Raw genomic sequence first — 6,061 nt, forward strand, 5'->3', positions numbered from 1 at the left:
CTCAGGTTAAACCAAAGTCATAAGATTGTATAACTCATCAATATTCAATAATGCTTTATCTTACATATAAGCAAATGGGCAACTCCATATGTGGTGAAGTATAGAAAAGTATCTTCCAGTATTCTTTCTCTCACTAACAAACCACAGCATGCGACATTTTCTCCCAACCACAGTCTCAGCTTTAGGGTTAGCAGGGCTAAGAGGTGTATTTTTACTGGAAGTAATTTTAACTTAATAAAGTGGAAAGGAATAGTTTAACTTTTCTTTTAAGTGGAAAGGAAGGATCCTAGGAGCAGAAAGCAAAGGACCTTCCATCAGTCTGTCACAACAATTGACTGGATTAGTTAATTATCAGAAGAAGCCCTGATTCTAGTAAGGAGGAAGGAGAAATGAGGGGCAGTTGACATGAAACAGAAAAAAGCCAAACAGAGGAAAAAGGCAAAGACCAATTTGCCTCTCACATTTTTACAAAAGAATCTCTTCATCATCTTTAGTGGGAAACTGAATCTGTTGGCAAATACAGGGATACTTCCATTGGTAGCTGCCCAAGAACTCGGTTCCGTGTAATAAATTCTGCCTGGACAGGGAGTTATTCATAATGGAACAGAGGCGTTCAGAATCCCAGCATCAAACAGCAGGGCCCAGGTCTGAACCAAAGCCAAAGCACACTAGTACAATTTAAATGGGACTGCCGAAGTGTGGGTAGGAAGAAATCTGCACATTTACTACATCATTGTGCTGCCTTTTCTAATTCCAGCTGGCAAGAAAAAACCTTAAAACGCTGAGCCCTTGGTTACTAAGACGGGTGTGTATGACCAAGTCCTCTGTATCCTAAGGACACACAAGGTATTTTCTCTAAAGGAATAATGAGCCCCACAAGGTACAGACCCTTAAATGTTACGTAAGTAGAACATGCACATTTATCAGCCAATTGAATATTTTCATTGGTAAACTGATCATATTTATTTTTTCATATGAGATAGACCCAACCAGGACCCTGGAGAACAGTGGCCCACATTTCTACCATCAACTTTCTACTTCAAAGCACTACTTCTTTGGAAAAGGTCCATGTAAATAGTACACAGGAAGTAAAGGAGCTGGAATTTTTGCCACTTTTCAATTATGTCAAGTAGTAAATGCAATCAACTATGTATGCACTCATTTTTTACTTATAAATATGAGTGCCATGGCTATATACAAGTTTTTCAAAAACTTGTATATAGCCATGGCACTCATATTTATAAATAAAAAAGTAGGACATAACATACAACAAATTTGCCTTTATAGGGAAAATGAGATTGAACATTTAAAATTCAGACAGAATGGGAAAAATCTTAGACTTGATTTATTCTCAGTATGACAAAGTAGGAAAAGGTCAGTAGCATTTACTATACATTTATTCACAGCACATGTTTTACTAAATTTTAAATCTGTGCTAGGGTCAAATTCAGGGTGTTTTCAAAGGAGAATTTTTGACATCTGGATTATTGGCTGAAACTCAGAAATATTCCTAGAAATACTACTTACATATATGGTATTATATATGTATAAATTTTAACTTTTTTAAAAATAAATTAAAATAATAGGTGACTTGTAATAAGAGCATTTGTTCAAATTTCCTGTAATAAACTTAAAATTCCCATAACTATTTAGTTCATATGATATTTTCCGTTAGGTAGCAAAATTGTATGTACACATATATTAATTTACCTTTACCCTACAGGAATACTTAAAATTCCCAGCTGTATTAACACATTTTAATTATTATTTCTATTTGCTTAATATATTCAAAGGGAAGAACAGATGTGTAAAAATAAACTTATGCCATGATCATCATAATTAGTTGCAGCAACCTTTCTAATTACTTAGGATAAAGAATTGTATAGTTTTGCAAGCTTTGGGGACTGTTTTAAATCACTTTATAATATGAAAGCCTAAAGACAAATCAGATCCCTCCCCAAGAGTTTATTAAAATAATTTATCTTAAAATTCCAATTAAAATAAAAATTTAATATCTTCAATAGTTATTGTGCATATTTACTCACTTGATTATAATCACCCCTTTCTGACAATCTCATTAACAGATTATGCTGATTACATAAAGCACCATATTTTTTTATACAAGTTAAGAGTGAATTGCTATTTTAAGCATATATAAACAGAAATCCTAATATGCTGTATCTCTCATTTTTCACATTGACATATAGATCAAAAACATCCATCAATTTCTAGGGCTCAGCATATTTAAGTAGGAAAACTTGCTGGTGAGAGCATTCTGGATATTAAATCTAAATAAGCAAGATATTGAAGTGAAATATTCAGGAGCTAGTCTAATGAGGAAAATAGCTGGATGTCATCATACATCCAATATGGGAAAGAAGGTCAGACTAAATCAGTAATTGCTTCAAACTTTTCCCTTAATATCCCAGTGATTTGGTGATGGAGGAATGAGAAAGCGGACAGGTGACAGCATTTTATTTATCGCGTTCATGTAAATAATATAATCAATCTGGGATATGCATGAACTCGCACACACATTTCTCTTTTCCAGAACCTTATGCAATTCAAAGATCCTCTTCAAAACATTTATATACAGATTCCATTATGGATGCTCCCTAAGGATGTAGTTTCTACTCAGAAAACAAATTTCTGAAAGGTACATTTAGTCATTCAATAAATATTTACTAAGCGCCTACTATGGGCCAAATGCTGCCTAGATCCTGGGGACACAACACAATTCCTGCCTTCACAGACCAAGTGCCATGAATAGGGACCTCCCGGGAGCAGTGGGAAGGCATAGAAGACCCACCCCATTCACAAGACATAGCTCTGTCCAGTAACACTCAGGGGATTAATTGGGTTATAGTAACAAGACATCAATTTATTTCTAGACAGACTCAAGCTTTCATTTGGTACTTGGTGTTTTCCCATTACCTTTACCTCTAAGTTTTAATAGTAGGCTAAAGCTGTTGTCTTCTTTGTATGTTGGTTGGATTTTCTTCAAACATGTCAGTTATTTTAGCAAAAAGGAAATGACATTGAAATTACACTGTCCTCCTTTGTGAATTCCTAGATGAAGAAGGGCCTACATCACTAACATGGATTACAAATTTCATTCCAGATTCCCAATGTAGGGGAAACAGAGGAAAAAGATATGGAACATGCATCTAAGCAAGTACATATCCACAACCTAACGCAGCTCACATTTCTCTTATACTGACCTGGTAAGGAGGTACTATTGAGCAGAAGAGACAAACCACACATCTAACTTTAAGGGAGGGGGGAACTACTGCAATGTTTATTCTGTTCTTTTATATTTTAACACTTTTCCTGAAGTATAGCCTGTCAGTCACTCTCATTTCTCCAAGGAAAGGGTGTAACCAGAAGGAAAGCTCAAACTGTGGAAACTACCAGGAATTAGAGTTCTGAGGAGAATCATCCTACCAGGTCCCATCGAGCATGTTCTACTTCACATTTCCAAACTCCACAATGTCCTTTCTAGACCTTATTTTTCAATATCCTGTCTATCATTCTCAAGCCAGTAATAAATCTTTTATTCTACTCCCCAGGCATGGATATAATTAATAAACTTTACTGAGCTTCGGTCAAACTTTAACCAACAATCCTGATGACATTCCCCTTTTCTTAGTCAAATCATTCACAAAACTCATTCGGGATCATTCTTCAAAAACCAAACAAAAAACAAACAAACAGAAAACCATTATATATCAGAGAGTCAAATGCTTTTTTAAGTCAAGATGTATTGGGTGACACCAGGAACAAGCAGCTATGAGAAAAGTATATCTATCAGGTAATATTCCTCCCACCAAAGCCATCTTGCAGTTTACCCATCTTATCATCTAAATGTTTACAAAATGATTTAGTACATTTATTTTTATTCATTTGAGTGGGAAGGTAACACATGACAAACCAAACAAACATTTACTTTAACCTGCAGGTTAACTAATCCTAAAAATCAGGGCCATGATTACTAACAATTTATAATATTAAGAGGTAATAACATTCAAGTTAAAAGTCTACTGGACATTCCAATCATTTACATCATAGTTGTTATAGTTTATTATGGTACTTTAATATGAAAGGTGATTTTGATTTTAATATTATATTTGTGAACACATTTTAGTAACATGGGAAAATATTTATAATACATCTTTAGCAAAAAGCATGATGTGAAATATTTTATAGCATCCCTAATTTGTAAATCTGTGTATGTGATTGTCTCTGAATGCACATTTTAAAAACATACAAATTTATTTCTAATTTCTAGCCACAAAAAATAGAAAAGAAGTCGTTTATTAAGAAAGTTACTTTGTTGTAGTAATTCTTTTACATACTTTGGTTAGATATCCTAGAACAGTATAACTATCTATAATAATAAAAGCGTAATATGCTAATTAGACCAGACAGCCAATCGACCCTCCAGACGTCCTTCCGGATAAAGCCACAGCAGCAGGGACCAAGGCAGAGGCAGTTAGGGGCAATCAGGCAGCCAGGTGAGTGGTTAGGGGCGATCAGGCAGGCAGGTGAGCAGTTAGGGGTGATCAGGCAGACAGGCGAGTGGTTAGGGGCGATCAGGCAGACAGAGTGGTTAGGGATGATCAGGCAGGCAGCAAAGTAGTTAGGGGCATCAGTCAGGCAGGCGAGTGGTTAGGGCTGATCAGGCAGGCAGGCGAGCAGTTAGGGGTGATCAAGCAGGCAGGCAGGTGAGCGGTTAGGAGCCAGCAGTCCCGGATTGCAAGAGGGATGTCCAGGATTGCAAGAGGGTACAGGCTGGGCTGAGGGACCCCCTCCCATGCACGAATTTCAAGCACCAAGCTTCTAGTTAGTATATATAAAGTACAATTGTAATAAATAAAAATAAATCCTTAAAAAGGAGGACTCGGCAAAGGCATTTATGTCCATGATCTTTGGCAAGGACTTTAAAAGGTAGACTTATTAGGTAAGGTGAAAGAGTTGCAATGGGAAAAGTAAAGTCATTTTCTAGTCTGGTGAAAGTTTTAACAGCATTCAATGTTTTACAAAAAGGAATTGGCATTGGCAGCTTCATTAATTAAACACTTTATTAGCTGAAGTGAGAACTTGATACTTCCAGGAGCATCCTTCAGTGAAATTTCTCACTAGAGCAGACAGCCCCTTGTTAGCAAATCAAAGTTGTGGCAATTCTCACATATGTGTGAAAGTCAGGCTTGTCACCATTTAACAAGGTGAAAGTACCACCACAATAAACTAAGGAGACCGAAATTCAAACAAAGAACACTAGTTTAGCTAAGCAAACACAAAACACCAGACAAACTGAATCTAGTGGCCCAAATAGATTTCCCTTATTAGAAAAGCTGAACGTTCTTCACAATGCATGCTATAATTGTAGGCTATGGCATATACAAAGATATATTTCTCCCATAATGTTTAATGTATCATATCTGAAAAGCTCTTAGTAAATTGGTTTTCTTAAAATATTCTGTAAGAAATTTAGATGTTGCCCTGTGCACCAAAAGGTTGCCGGTTTGATTCTTGATCAGGGCACATGGGCTCATTTCTCTCTCCTTCTCCCTTTCTCTTTCTCTCTAAATATCAATTAAAAAATCTTTAAAAGAAAAACAAGAAAAAATATTTATATGTTTTTTTTAACAAATGTATATTATTATATTTTACTAGAGGCCCAGTGCATGATTTAATCATGCACCTGGTGCACCAGCGGGCTGTCCGCCGGTGCCCCAGGCCTTCCGAAAGCCTCCGGCGCTGCGGAGGCTTTCGAAAGGCCTTGCGCCGGAGCAGAGAGCCGGCCAGGTCCCCCGCTTTGGCCTTTGATCGCGGGGTCCTGTCTGGCTGGCTGTCCGCCGGTGCCCCAGGCCTTCCGAAAGCCTCCGGCGCTGCGGAGGCTTTTGAAAGGCCTTGCACCAGAGCAGACAGGCGGCCAGGTCCCCCGCTTTGGCCTTTGATCGCGGGGGACCTGTCCGGCTGGCTGTCCGCCGGCGACCCAGGCCTTCCGAAAGCCTCCGCAGACAGGCGGCCAGGTCCCCCGCTTTGGCCTTTGATCGCG

The sequence above is a fragment of the Cnephaeus nilssonii genome, assembly GCF_951640355.1.
Source record: "Cnephaeus nilssonii genome assembly, chromosome: 6".
NCBI lineage: Eukaryota > Metazoa > Chordata > Mammalia > Chiroptera > Vespertilionidae > Cnephaeus > Cnephaeus nilssonii.